The sequence below is a fragment of the Rhinolophus sinicus genome, chromosome 18 (genome assembly GCF_057876585.1).
Source record: "Rhinolophus sinicus isolate RSI-liver-muscle chromosome 18, RSI-T2T, whole genome shotgun sequence".
NCBI lineage: Eukaryota > Metazoa > Chordata > Mammalia > Chiroptera > Rhinolophidae > Rhinolophus > Rhinolophus sinicus.
In genome coordinates, this window is record NC_142518.1 from 70,983,663 (window position 1) to 71,000,030 (window position 16,368).

General features: G+C 33.9%; 1 protein-coding gene across 1 annotated transcript in view; it reads left to right on the forward strand.

The window, feature by feature from the left end:
* The window catches only part of IL1RAPL2 (interleukin 1 receptor accessory protein like 2), a 1,393,053-nt gene that overhangs the window by 1,138,088 nt on the left and 238,597 nt on the right, over positions 1 to 16,368 (forward strand). The window lies entirely within an intron of this gene.

A 16,368-nucleotide genomic window follows, 5' to 3' on the forward strand; every position in this document is an offset into this window, starting at 1 on the left:
TGTAATCAACACATCAAGGTAGACAACTTTTTCATCATCCCAGAAAATTTCCAGTCAGTACTCCCCAAACACTACTGTAGAATCTATTAACATGGATTTCATTTGCAAGATTTTGAACTTCATATAATAGATTCAAACAGTATGGCACCCCATTGCTTTTTTTTAATGAACAGAAGTTTATTAGGTGCCTACATGTTGTTAAGTAAATATTCCAGCTATTTGGTAGCTACGCAGAAATATGAAACAGTCCCTACCATCAAAAAACTTAAGTTTTAATAAAAGAAAGAAGTTACTACCACTTGAAGAAGTGACAGTATAGGGTAGATGCACAGTGAACAGGATGGGCAGACTTGGGTCAAAAACATGGCTCTCATGGTCCTGGAATATTTCCTCCAGGAGATCAGATAAGGATGGGAGGATTTCTCAGGTAAAGTGGAAAATGTGCAAGTACATGTACATGCTGAGTTGCTTTGGGGAGCTATAGGGGATCAGTTTTACTGGAGTTTAGCTGTATGGCTTTCAGTCCAATGATGGACAAGCAGGAGTATGTTGTACTCAATGTGGTTTTGAGATGCATTCCTATTATCCCTGGATCAGCAATTTATTCTTGTTATTGCTGAAGAGATTCCATTGCATGATCATGCCAAAATTTGTTTATCCATTCTCTTGTCAATGGGCATTTGAGTTTATTTCCAGGTTTTAGCTTCTGTAAATATAGCTTATGTAAACATTCTTGTTAGGATCTTTGGGAAACATATGGACTCATTTCTCTTGAATATATACCTAAGTATGGAATAACAAGATCATATGGTTAGTGTATGTTCAACTTTAAAAAGAACTGCCAAATCTTTTTTCAAAGTGGTTATATGACCTTGGTATTGTAATTCTTTGTTATTTTGTCCTTTCTGGGGTGTATGGTGATAGCTCATGGTGGTTTTAATTTGCAGTTCCCTGATTACAAATGATATTGAGCATATTTTCATATGCGTATTGGCCATTCAGACATCTTCTTTGGGGGCTACCTATTCAGGACTTTTGACCATGTTTTAAAAAGATATACTATTATTATTTTCTTAATGGAGATACATGATTTTAAGAAGGAATAACTTGAGATATTGTCTTAACCCTTATATTGTAAAATTAGAAGTGATGATCAATTTTCATTTGCTGTTTACAAAGTTAGTAACCTGCAATTTATTTTTTCTACAAGTTTATTGGTGACTATTTAAAAAAAAAGCATTTATGTTGGGGTGGCCGGATGGCTCAGTTGGTTAGAGTGCGAGCTCTCAAGAGCAAGGTTGCCGGTTCAATTCCCACATGGGATGTTGGGCTGTGCCCCCTGCAACTAAGATTGAAAACGGTGACTGGTCTTGGAACTGAGCTGCTCCCTCCACAACTAGATTGAAGGACAATGACTTGAAACTGATAGGCCCTGGAAAAACACACTGTTCCCCAATATTCCCCAATTAAAAAGAATTTTTTTTAAATGTTTATGTTTACATCACTGACTTTTTGGAGTTCTTTGTATTTTCAGGATGAGAGAGAGAAAAATAGAGAGATTGAGATTACTTATTTTCTCCTAGTTTGCAGTTTGTCTTTTCACTTTCTTAATCATGTTTTTTGATAAACGGAATTTTTATTAAGTCTATATTATGTTTTTTTCAATGCTACTTTTCCCTAAATTAGACCAGTGAGAGCCTCTTCAAGTTGCCTCCTGTGTTCTTTTAAAATATCTCGTCAGTTTTTAATGTGCCCTTACTTTCTGACACACAGTGTTCAAAAATTACTGTGTACTTTACCTTTCCTGGAAGGAGTGCTGGTTCGTTTTAATGGGGGATGACCTTTTGAAACAAAGGTATCTGAGCATTAGTTACGCTCATTGCTATTGGTTGTCATTGATTCTAGACTTTCTTAGTGTGCATAGGAGTTCATACCAATACCTCTAATTCCAAATGAAAATTAAAGGTTTTGTTCTCTCCTCCTTTGCATATTTGTACCCTCCACTCAAAGTGTCAACCCTGATTCCCTGAAGCATTAATATATTTATTTGTTCACTCCTACCATAAGATCATTTTTTAAAAGAATTTCTACACCCATACCAGTATCAGCAATAATATTTTAAAGTTCAAAATTTCTATGCAGTTTTTTTGCCCTTAGAATATCCACTGAGTATGCATAGTCAGAGCAGCTGGTACAAAATTTACTTTGATTGTTTTTCATCCATCAGATTATCTATTTGATGTACAGTTAGGCACATTTGTTTCTGATTGTATCCAATTTTAAAGTTTTCCCTCATTTTATAAATTTATGTGTTTGAATATGTAAAACATCAACATAGTTCAAAAATCAACACTATAAAAAAGTAAAGTCAGAGAAGTTCTATACCTTTCACCCCATGCCTACCTACTCTTTTTATGTAAACAATGTCATATGTTTCTACCTTATTATTACTGTATTTCATTTTACAAAAATGAATACATCATTATTACTGTATTTTATTTTACAAAAATGAACTCATCATTATTTTCACAACTCAAAAAATATGAATATATATTTTTTCAGCAATTCCCCTTATTTCTTTCATGAAAGATAGTGTATTATATGTTCATTCTATTATACACTTATTTTTCATTTAACAGTATACCCTGAAAAATCATTCCATGTCAGCTCATATTAGCTCATAGAGGACCTCATTCTTTTTTTAAATTTAATTTTGCAGTAATTATAGATTCATATGAGGCTGCCAAGAATATATAGGAAAGTCTGTGTATCCTTCCCCTTGCCTCCCCCTATGTCAACATCTTATATAACTGCAGTACAATATCAATACTAAGGAATTTGACATGGGTACAATGGTACAATCCACAGAGCTTATTCAAATTTCACCAGTTATACATGCATTCATTTGTGTTTCTGTGTGTTTAGCTTTTTGAAGTTTCATCACATGTAGAGATTTGTGTGACCACCACCACAATCAAGACATTCAACCATAGTATTGCCACAAGACTCCCTTGAGGATGTGGAGAAAACCAAACACTTCTACACTGTTGGTGGGAATGTAAATTCGTATAGCCACTATGGAAAATGTTATAGAGGTTCCTCAAAACTTTAAAATACAATTGCCATATGATCCAGCAATCCCACTTCTAAGTATATACCCGAAGGAAATTAAATGACTATTTTGAAGAGACATCTGCACCCCCATGTTCATTGCAGCATTATTCACAATAGTCAAACATGGAAACAGCCCAAGTGTCTGTCAACAGATGAATAGACAAAGAAAATTTGAATATATGTGTATATATGTGTGTATATATATATATATATATATATATATATATACACACACACATATATATATTTGATTATATATGTATTTGATTATATGTTTTTATATATTTGAATATATATATCACAGAGAAGGTGCCAAAAAATGTATACACATTTTTTATTATTATTATTTATTTTATTTTTTATTTTTTTATTTTATTTTATATTTTATTATATATTAAAATTGCAATAATATATACTGATATATATATTAATAATATATACTGATACAAAAGATGAATACAAGTCACGTTTGACATCTGTAATTACAAGAGGTGCTCAACGTGGTTACCATCAACATAATTTTAGTACAGATTTTTCCTTTCTTAAAATGTGTATACATTTTTTTGGTACTACACACACACACACACACACAATAGAATATTATTCAGCCACAAAAAAGAGGGAAATCATACCATGTGTAACAACATGGATAACCCTTGAGGGCATTATGTTAAGTGAAGTAAGTCAGACAAAGACAAGTAGTGTATGATCTCACTTATATATGGGATCTAAAAATCCTGAACTCTAACAAACAGAAATAGAGAATAGATTGGTGGCTGCACAGGGAAGGGGTACGGGTGGGGAAAATAGGGAAATGTTCTTCAAAGGGTCCCGACTTTCAGTTATAAGATGAATGAGCTCTGGGGATCCACTGCACAGAATGGTGATTGTAGTTTATAATACTGTGTTACATGTTTGAAAGTTGCTAGGAGAGTAGGTCTTAAATGTTCTCACCACATACAGACATGTGCATATGTGCGGGCACTGAATACACACACAAATGGTAACTATGTGAGTTGATGGAAGTGTTAATTGACCTTATAGTAATCATTTCACAGTATATCCATATATAAAACCATGACGTTGTACACTTTAAACTGACACAATGTTGTGTTTCAATTGTGTCTCAATAAAGCTGGAAGAAGATCCCATCAAGTTACCCCTTTATAGCCACCCGTGGTCCCCCACTATCCTTAACACATGAGAACCACTAATCTGTTTTTTGTATCTATGATTATGCTATTTCACAAATGTTGCATGAATGGAATCATGCAATATGCATCTTTTTGAGACTGGATTTTTTTTTTCACTCAGCAGAATTTCCTTGAGGTTTATCCAAGTTGTTGTGTATATTAGTAGTTTGTTCATTATTATTGCTGAGCAGTATTCTATGAAATAGATGTGCCAGTTTATTTAACTATTCATCCACTGAAGGACAGTTGGGTAGTTCCCAGTTTTTAGCTGTAACTAATAAAGCTGCTCTGAACATTGTGTACACGTTTCTTTATCCTCATTCATTTCTGCAGTCACATAAAACTTCACTATGTGGATTTCTTATGTATGGGCATATAGATTGTTTCCAATTTTTTCATATTATAAACAATCTTGCAATAAATAATTTTCTGCATATGTACTTTTGTATTGTTGAAGACGTACCTTCAGAGTAAATTCTTAGAAGTAGGAATGTTGGGTCAAAGAGTAAATGTGAATTTAGATTTTTAGCTATTTCAGTGCTGTGCTAAAGGTGGTTCATACTGGCTTTCAAGAAACAGTTCATACTGTTACACTGCAGGAATTTAGTGAGCTAGTTGTAAAATACAGGCATTAGTAAAAATTAAATCATATAAACTTACCATTAAAATAATATTTAAAATTAAGGTAATAAATATTCTGAACTCATCATTTCCTAATTCTTTTTAACTACAGTTTACTATTAGCTTTGTTCTTTCAGTTATTTATGTTAATTGTAACTATATGGTAGGAAAACTATATAACCATGTGCTAATATGCATCTCTTGCCAGTTTGTGTTCAGTGATTTCACTTTGGTAGCTTGAAATTGGTTATGGTGGGGCAATTTTCACCAAGGAAATCAGCATACACTGAACATCAGGGCTCTTTGGTTTTAGTTTAGGTTTTTTTTTTTTTCTCCTTTCAGGAAACCAGCTATCAAACATTTACCAGCACACCACTGTGTATTTCAAAATTCCCCTTGAAGGAGTCACATCCTTCTGCAGTCTTACCAACTATACATGAGAGTGACTGTTTCCCCACCGCTTCACCAACAGTGTATTGTCACACTTTTGAAGTTTTTCAAACTGATCGATGAGAACTTGTTCCTCAGTGTAGTTTTGATTTGCATTTCTCTTATTGCAAGTAAAGTTGAGCATCTTTTTATAAATTTAAGGGATAACTGTACATATTTTTGTTTACTGTTCATTACTTTTGTCCATATTTCTTACACAGTTTTGATCTTTTTCATTTATTTAATTTATATTTTCATTTATTTCATATATATATATATATATATATATATATATATATATATATATATATGATGTTAGCCTTTTTTTGCAACATGTAACACATGTTGCAAATAACATTTTTAATAGTTTGTCATTTGACTTTTTACTTATGATTTTTTTTCCATGTAGACTTTTTTATGTAATCCAATTTGTCAATATTTTATTGCATGGGGAGTTTGAATTATACAAGGGTTAACAGTCCTCTCTCATATGGTTTTAATTGGGAGCAATAGATTAAACAAACTCAATTAAATAGACATTAGGTGTCTATTATTTGCAAGATGCTGTGGTGAATACTAAGACAAAAAAGGCATATCCTTCATCTCAAGGGATCCATAATTTCATGTGAAACATAGACCTATACATGAATTTTCTGAACGTGCTATTAATTGTATCTGACTGGTTTCTGTTTGAATTAAACCTCAAACCTAAAAGAGGTATGTAATGCTACACAGTAATTCTATTACATTCCTTTTTAGGCTCACCTTCCCACTTATCTAGATGACTATTTCATATGTTTTTCTCCTTCACCCAAGCTTTTCAACATTTGCTTATATCTGATTACTTTTCTTCTTTCCTCACTGAAAAAGTAACATATGGTTAAAAGCATGAACTTTGAATCAGTACTGACTAGGTGTGAATTGCACCTTCATGGCATTCAGCAAGTTTCTTATCATTTCTGTGTTTCAGTTTCTTCACCTGCAAAAATAGAAATAATAGTACTACTTGCCTGATAAGTATGGATAAGTATGCACATGTGTGTATGTAATGCCTGGCCAATAATAAGTGTCTCTAAGTGTTTGCTATCATCATCATAATCTTCATCTAGGAACTCTCTCATCATCTCATGCCCAAATCTATAGTCCTACCTTTGTCTGTGTTCATATTCTTCCCCTTTCCCTCCTTCTATCAAAGGCAAATTCTTCCATCTGCTCTTCCATTCCCATCTTCTTTCTCCGCTTCAAGAACTTTGCTACTTCAGTTATCTTCTCCATTTTCTACATCATTAATTTTCCCCTTCTTTAGTGGATCATTTCCATGAATATTAGCATGTGTTACTCTTTCCCAGTCTCCCATTTTACAAATAGAAACAACCTTTCTTGACCCCACTTCTACTCTGCTATCACTCCATTTCTCTACATTCATCCTAAGCAAACTCATTATTCACATTTACTTTCTTCAATTTATGGGCTTCTATTTACTCTTCAACCCTCTCCATTCTGGCTTCTTTCTCCTCAACTCAACTGAAAACACTCTTGACACAATCAACAACAAATTCCATGATGTAAAATTCAATGTCTATTGACAATCTGTGTCTTCTTTGGAGAAATGTCTCTTCAGGTCCTCTGCCCATTTTTTTTATTTGGATTGTTTTTGTTGTTGTTGTTGTTGTTGAGTTGTATGAGTTCCTTATGTATTTTGGATATTAGCCCCTTATTGGAGGTATTATTTGCAAATATCTTCTCCCATTTGGTTGGTTGCCTCTTTATTTTGTCTCTGGTTTCTTTTGCTGTGCATAAGCTTTTAAGTTTGATATAAAGTCCCATTCATTTATTTTAGCTTTTACTTCCCTTGCCTTTGAGGTCAAATTCATAAAATCCTCTTTGAACCCAAGGTCCATAAGTTTCTCCTGGCTATTTACCCAAAAAATCTGAAAGCATTTATCCATAAATATATATGTGCTCCAATGTTCATTGCAGCTTTATTTATGGTGTCCAACACATGGAAAAAAACAAAGTGTCCTTCAATACATGATTGGATAGAGAATATGTGGTATTAAGAAAAGACAAAATAGTGCCATTTGTGACAACATGGATGGATTTTGAAATTATCATGCTAAGCAAAATAAGTCAGACAGAAAAATTTGAGAACCGTATGATTTCACTGATATGTGGTATATAAAACTGAAAGCAACAAAAGAACAAGACAAAGAAACAGAAACTCATAGACACAGGCAATAGTTTAGTGGTTACCTGAGGGTAAGGGGGGAAGGCTGTGGTAAAGGAGGGTAAACTAGATCAAATATATGTTAATGGAAGGAGAACTGACTCTGGGTGGTGAACACACAATGTGATATATAGATGATATATTACAGAATTGTACCCTTGAATCCTATGTAACTTTACTAAGAAAGTTGTCACTCCAATAAACAGTATGGAGGTATCTCAAAAATCTGAAAATGGAACTACCTTATGATCCAGCAATCCCACTCCTAGGTATCTATCCGGAGAAATCCAAAACTCTAATTCAAAAAACGTTATGCACGCCTATGTTTATTGCAGCACTATACACAATAGCCAAGACATGGAAACAACTGAAATGCCCATCGGTAGATGACTGGATTAAGAAACTGTGGTACATTTATACAATGGAGTATTATGCAGCCATAAAGAAGAAAGAAATCTTACCATTTGCAACAACATGGATGGACCTAGAGAACATTATGTTAAGTGAAATAAGTCAGACAGAGAAAGACAAATACCATATGATCTCACTTATATGCGGAATCTAAAGAAAAGAATAAGTGAATGAACTAATCAGAAACAGTTTTGGAGACATAGAGGAAAAACTGAGGGTTGCTAGATGGGCGGGGGGGTGGGGATAAGGGGGAAGGTGAGGGGATTAGAAAATAGTCGGTAACCACAAGATGGCCACGGGGTTTTGAAAATTAATTTGGGGAACGTAATGAATAATGTAAAGATGTTGTAGGGCATCCGATGGACATGTGTTCCATTTGGGAGACCACCTCAGGGATGATGTAGATGCCTGATCTCTGCACTGTACACCTGAAGCTGAACAATACTGAAGGCCAACTATGATTTTACTTAAATATATATATATATATATATATATATATATATATATATATAAAAATATATATATATATATATTTATATTTATATATATATATATACATATATATATATATATATATATATATATATATATATATATATATATATTTATATGTATATTGTTACAGGAAGCGGAGCACAGCATTAGGAATAGAGACAGTGGAAATGTAATGGCTCTGTGCGATGTCAGAGGGATAGTGGATAGGGGGAGGGGTTTCACACAGTGTGAGGGATATAAATGATAAACGTCTAAGTTTTGCTTTGTCTTGTGCACCTGAAACTAATAAAATTAAAAATAAATAAATAAACTTTAATTTAAAAAAATCAGTGGACCTTTCTTTGTCGTTATCTTAACTTGATGTAAGTAGCATGATGAACAATTTACCTCACTAGTTCTCTTGAAATATTCTTTTCTTTCAGCAACATCACAATCTCCTGTTTTATTTTTTTTGTTTTGTTTCCTACCGCAATAGCTGCTTTAAGTAAATCTCCTTTGTAGGCCTCTCCTCCTGTGCCTTACAAATCTTTGAATTTTTCAGGACCGATTTCTCGGTCCTCTTCTCTTCTTTCTCGACATTCTTTCCCTAAGTAATCTCATCCAATACCATGGCTTTAACTATCATTATGTTCCACTATTCTTCAGTAATTTTCTCCAGCCTATTTTCTTCCACTGACTCCCTAATTCATAGGCCACTGCCCAACTGACATTTTCATTTGTTGTCTAGTAAGTATCTCAAAATAAAAATGTTCAAATTGAACTGTTTATCTCTCCTCTCCAAATCTACCTCCTCTGTGAGTAACCTGAACCTTAGTAACAGGCACTACTTAGTTACTCATATCACAAACTTAATTATCACCCTTGATAACTTCTCCCACATCCAATTTTTTAGTACTCCTTGGCAACTTATCGCCAAACTAAACACTGAATCTGCCCTCTTTTCTTCATATAGCATTTCCTTAGGTTAAGAAGCAGTTATTTTTTTGCTTGGGCTAGTGCAATGGCTTCCAACCTGGACTCCATTTAACCATTCTTGTCCCTATGTTACCCAATGAGAAATCAAAGTAATCATTTTTAAATGTAAATTAAATCGTATTACTCTACTGCATGTGATTCTTAAATGAATTCCCAATGAATTTGAAGAAAAAGGTGTAGTCCTTACCATGTCCCACAAACACTAAGTCTGCCTCTCCAGCCTGACCTCATGCAATTCTTCTCATCCATTGTGCTCAACCCCACATAAACTTTCTTTTAGTTCTTTGACTATACTAAGGTTTTTCCTGTCTTTGTTCCTTTGCATAGCCTATTCTCTTTGCCTGGAATGACCTTCTTGAAAGTCCTCACAAAACTACTTCCTCCCTATCCTGTAAGTCTTAACTTAAATGCATGTCCTCAGTGAGGCCTTTGTTAGCTACCTTATTTAAAATAGAACTTTCCCCTTCTTGATCTGCTTTAGTCTCAATATCAACCCTTTGCACATGTACTTCATATCACTGACTACAACTCTTAGTCAATTTATTTACATATTTGTTATTGCCTGCCTCTTGCAGTAGAATGTATCTTTCATAAGGCTAAGCACTATATCTGTTTTCTTCTGTGTTTTATCTACAGGGCTCAGCAATGTGCCTGGCATATGTTAGGAATGCAAATATTTGTTGAATGAATTGATTAGTAAATTAATCAATGACCAAATAACTAAATAGTTTTGGGTTCCATGATAAGGTTTTTGAACTTTATTGTGCGGGTAATAAAATACTGTGGAATGTATGTACACAGTGGGATGAATGCCAAACCAGATGTAAAAATTAAATGTGGTGGAAGAATAGAAGAGGGAGTTAATTCTACATGGAGAAGAATCAAGAAAGGTTGATGAAAGAGATTATATTTTAAATGAACTTTCAAAAATGGATAGTGCTTGTGCATGTGGAAATAAGGGGAGTAAATGGAAAGTGCAGGGTGTACTTTAATAAAGGAATGCAACCCGATACAGCTTGAAGAATTAGGCATGTCAGATGTTTAGTGAAAGATAAAGCTGAAGATTGTGGAGAGCATTGAGTGCTGAGCTGTGACACAGCCTGAGCGAAGAGGGATGTGATAGATTATCAAATCTTCGTTCATGCTTCCCCCTCAAATTTCTCTTGGTTCTATTCCCTCCTTTACATTCCACACTTCCTTGTCCCTGGTTCTAATCCAAGTTACCTATTGCCTGGACTATTCAAACAACTTACAATTTAGACCCTACTCACCTTCTCCTTCTCCTAATGTTCTTCTACACCAGCTTAATCTTTCTAATGCATAGTTCTGATCATACCATATCCCTCTTTAAGAAGCTTCAGTCATTCTGTGTTGCTTACAGGATAAAATCCATACTTCATAGTGAGGTATTTCAAACTCTACTCCCTCACGCTCCACATCCCCTCACACTCACATCAAGCATTTTAACCTACATTTCCAGTCTCTGTATCTTTTACCTACCCACTTCGTGAATCTTACTTCCACTCACAATGTCCCCTTTGCACATCCTATGTTTTTTCTCCATCTCTTTGCATATAGTTACTTCCTCTTATATAAGTTTTTGCAGTTCCTTTTCTCTCCAGCTGGACATGTCTGACTCCCATCCAGCTGTAACATCTTTTGCACCAAGTTTTTTTTTTTTTTTTTTTTTAACTGCTTTTCCACCTTTCCAAGTTATTAGTAATTTCTCTCTTCAGAATCTCCATAACATGTTATCTGCACCTCTCTTGTGGAGAGGACTTTATTAGCCATTGAGGATACAAAGGTGAATAAAACATAAACTTAATGTTTTCTTTATACTGTGCTATATTTTAAAGATCAGGAATGTGGGTGGCTGTGTGATACAGCCCATTGTAGACAGTCAGCCTGGTTTGATTACTCTCTCCAAAGAATAAACCTCCCTCTTGGCCTCTATGAAAAATGGGCTATACAAATAGCTTTCATTTGAGAAACTAGTTTATATATCATCTTTATACTACTAATAACACTGTAAAAATCTCTTTGGGAGTTTATGTTCTTTCTTCCCCTTTACTGAGAATGTTATAGAACAGAAAGGGTGGGGTCACTGACACTTACTGAACACTTCCTATGTGTCATTTAATCCTCACAATAATCCTATAAAATATATCAGGTTAACCTTCATTTTACACATGAGGCAACTGAAGCATTGAGTGAGTGGATAAATCAGGATGCAAATTCAGTGTAGGAATTGGAGAAGTTGGGATTAAAATATAACAGTCTGGCTCTACAGTGTCCACTACTTAACCACCATGCTACACTACATAGCTACTACTTAATCAGAAATAAATAAAATAGTTCATTAAGGAGGCAAAATTTTAAGGCTTCTAAATAATTTGTAACACTGGTCTCTTTGTAAGAAAGCACTGCTCTGTTATGGAACTGTGAGACAATAATTCCTTATGCAAAAAATGTTTCCAAGGAAGTGACCTGGCATCTTGTTTCATCTAAATCCTGTGAAAACAGTAAGCACACCTGCAAAGTTTAATCAATCAGTCAAATAGTAAACCTTAAGTACATAACATGTGGCCCAATGCTGTAAGGAATAGGACAAAATGAATATGGTTATATAAAAATATTTTACAATATCAGGAGCAATGCATTGAATGGGTTGAAAAATTTTTGAATGAGTGCTAACTCTAGTTGGAGAAGAAACCCAAATATGAACACTTCTGATCTTTTCCCATACCTCAAACAGTGGCCCCCTCTCCCCCAGATAGCACATTCGATCTATGCAAAGGCACTGAATAGCAGATATGCTGAGTTTATCTGTAAAGTCTCTTCTGGATGGCATTGATGTTCACATGACATTGAGACCTGAGTGAGGCTATGAACTTTCCTGGAGAATCAATGAGATTTTGAAGACAAGACCACAGCAGGGACTGAACGCCTAATGTAAGTTAAGCAGAGTTCACTTACTATGGAATCATACAATATGTGGACCTTTGTGACTGGCTTTCTTCACTTAGTATACTGTTTTTGAGGTTCATCCATGTTGTAGCATGCATCAGTACTGTGTTCCTTTTCATGGCTGAGTAACATTCCCTTGTATGTGTGGGTATACCACTTTGTTTATTCATTCATCAATTGATGGAAATTTCTGTGGTTTTAGTTTTTTGAATACTATGAATAATACCACTGTGAACATTCAGGTACAAGGTTTTGTGTGGACATGTTTTTATTTCTCTTGAGTATATATTCACAAGTGGAATGTCTGGGTGCATCATAAGATAATGCTATGTAAAATTTTGAGGAATTTGTGGAATTTTAAAATCCTACTAGGATTTCATGATTCTTTCAATCTCTTCACATCCCTGCCAACCCTTGTTATTATCTAGATTTTTAATTATAGTCTTTCTAGTTGGCATATATTGGTACCTCATTGTAATTTTGATTTGCATTTCCGTAGTGACTAGTGGTGTTGAACATTTTTTTATGTGCCTATTGGCCAGTTCTATATCTTCAATGGAGAAGTATTTATTCACATCATTTGCTCATTTTAAATTGAGTCATTTATCTTTTTATTATTAAACTGTAGGAATTCTTTATATAACCTGGATACGAGTTATTTAACAGATATGTGATTTGCAAATATGTTCTCCCAGTCTGTGTCTTGTTTTTTTTTTTTTTAATTTTATTTTTTTAATGATGTCTTGAAGTACAATTCAAAATTTTAATAAAGCTCAATTTACCATTTTTTTCTTATATGGATTGTGCTCTTCTCTAAAGACGCTTTTTTAAAAAATGCTTTGCCATGTTAGAGTAATAAAGTTTTCTCTTACGTTTTCTTATAAAAATTTATAGATTAACTCCTATAGTTACATCTATGATCCATTTTCAGTGAATTTTGGTACTTATTGTGACACTGTAGTAAAAAAGTTGACCATCCATGTAAGGGTTCATTTCTGGGCTCTCAGTTCAGTTCCACTGAAATCTATATGACCCTTGTTGCGCTAATACCACATTGGTAGCTTATAGTAAGTTTTGAAATCAGGAAGTGTGAGTCCTCCTGATTACTCTTTTTCAAGACTGTTTTAACTATCCTGGGTCTCTTGCATTGCCATGTAAAATTTCACATCAGTGTGTCTATTTCTATTTTAAATAAACTTTCTGGATGAAGGTTATAATTAATTATACTGTGTTGTAAACTTGAAATTTGCCAATAGTATATCTTACGTGTTCTCACTAAGAAAAAACAAAAAGGTGAGGCAATGGATGTGTTAATTAGCTTTATTGTGGTAAAATTTCACAATATATATGTATATCAAATCACCATGTTGTACATTTTAAATATATACAATCTTATTTTTCAATTATGCCTCAGTAAATCTGGGAAGAAAAAGAAGAAAAAGCTTGTTGAAATTTTGAAAGGGATTGCATTCAATTTAGAGATCAATTTGGGGAGAATTGCTGTCTTGAAAATATTGAATTGGCCAACCCATGAATATGGAATGTATCTTCATTTATTTATATTTTGATTTCATTGAACAATATTTTGTAGTTTTCAGTATGTAACACTTTTACTACTTTTGATGAATTTATACCTGAGTATTTTGTTCTTTTTAATGATGTTTTGAATGAAATTATTTTCTTAATTTAATTTTTGGGTTATTCATTGGTATTATTTAGATGCACATTTTAAATAATTGTTTTACTTTTCTTTTTTTTCTGAACTATCTCTTTTATTCCTGTATCTCAATCTTTTTTTTTTTTAATTTACTGGGGTGACAATTGTTAGTAAAATTACATAGATTTCAGGTGTACAATTCTGTATTACATCATCTATAAATCCTATTGTGTGTTCACCACCCAGAGTCAGTTCTCCTTCCATTACCATATATTAGAGTGACATACGGTATTATAATAGTGTCAGGTGTACAACGTAGTAATAAAAATTTATATAACTTATGAGGGTATCACCCTGATAAATCTAGTACCCATCTGACATCACACATAGTTATTACAATATCATTAACTATGTTCCTAATGTTATACTTTACACCCCCATAACTATTTTGTAACTACCAATTTGTACCTCTTAATCCCTTCTCCTTTTCCACCCAGCCCCAAACCCCCTCCCATCAGGCAACCCTCAAAATGTTCTCTGTATCTATACCTTTGTTTCTGTTTTGTTTGTTGTTTTATTTTGTTCTTTAGATTCCACAGATAAGTGAAGTCATATGGCATTTTTTCTGACTTACTCCATTAAGTACAATAACCTCTAGGTGCATTCGTTTTGTTGCAGATGGCAAGATTTCATTCTTTTTATGGCCAAGCAATATTCCATTGTATATATGTACCATCACTTCTTTATCTATTCATCCACTGATGGGCACCCAGGATGCCTCAATATCTTGACTATTGTAAATGATGCTGCAATGAACATATGGTGCACATGTCCCTTTGAAGTAGTGGTTTTGGTTTCTTCAGATAAATACCCAGAAGTAGAATTATTGGGTCCTTCTTTGTCTCTTATTATAGCCTTTGTATTAAAGTATATTTTTGTCCAGTATACGTATTACTACCCCAACTTTTTCTTTTTTTCATTTTCATTTTAATGAAATATATTTTTCCAACCCCTTGCTTTCACAATCTGTGTGTGTCTTTCAATCTAAAGTGAGTCTCTTTTAGGCTGCATATATAAGGGTCTTGTTTTCTTGTCAGTTCAGCCACCCTATGTCATTTGATTGGAGCATTTAACCCATTTCAATTTAAAGTAAATGTTGATAGATATGTAGTTATTGCCATTTTATTATTCATTTTTTAAAAATATTTTTTCTTCTTCTTTATAAAGAAGTCCCTCTAACATTTCTTGCAATACTGTATCGGTGTTAATGAACTCCTTCAGCATTCTCTCGTCTGGGAAGTTCTTTATCTGTTCTTCAATTCCAAGTGACAGCTTTGCTGGGTAGAGCAATCTTGGTTGTAGGTGCTTGCTTTTCATTATTTTGAATATTTCAAGCCAATCCCTTCTGTCCTATAAACTTTCTGTTGAGAAATCAGCTGATACAACTGTATTTCCCCCAAAATAAGACTAACTGGAAAATAAGCCCCAGCATGATATTTCAGGATGCTTGTAATATAAGCCCTACCCCAAAATAAGTCCCAGTTAAGATCGTCAGCCAGACGGATGCATTTAGTACGTCCGTTGCAACACAAGACGCACATATTAAATTGTAAAATAATATTAATATATAATTAAATATAAATAAACAATATTATTGACTTTGATACTTAAAATAAATTATAATATAAATTATAATTAAGTATTTGTAAATACTCAAGTGGGTGCCTTTCCACAAGAGGTAAATGCCTATGTAAACAGATGAACTCAAGACTTACTGCCGAATGATCAATCAGAGTACAGACACAACACACGAATAACGTGTGCATTTGATAATGAACGGACATGGTTGTATCTAATATGAGTCTTCATAATTCAATATGTCGTGGGTTGTAATGGACGTACTTAGTGCACTTGTGTGAAATAAGGAAATGTTTTCTGAATTTTGGTGCCTGCAACTTTTCGTCACTTTTGTGTGGACCGTCATTCTTAATTGTCATCATTTTTGTTGCCGCACCTGTCTCATAAGTCTTCAATTAACACTCAATTTAATCGTAAATTTAAAGAGAATAAATTTTGACCCCCAGAGAAGACTTGTGCAAAAAGAAAGAGCTATTCTGTCTAGTACAAGAAGGAAATCGTGGAGGTCTCCCGGGACAAGAATCTTATGGCTTTCTGCACAAAGAAGAAGTTTGATCTCTGAATGTTCTGAAAAGGGCCAGCAGAGTACCATAACCTCAGTCAACAGGTGGACGAGGGAAATGCTAAGAAGCCCAAGTGTG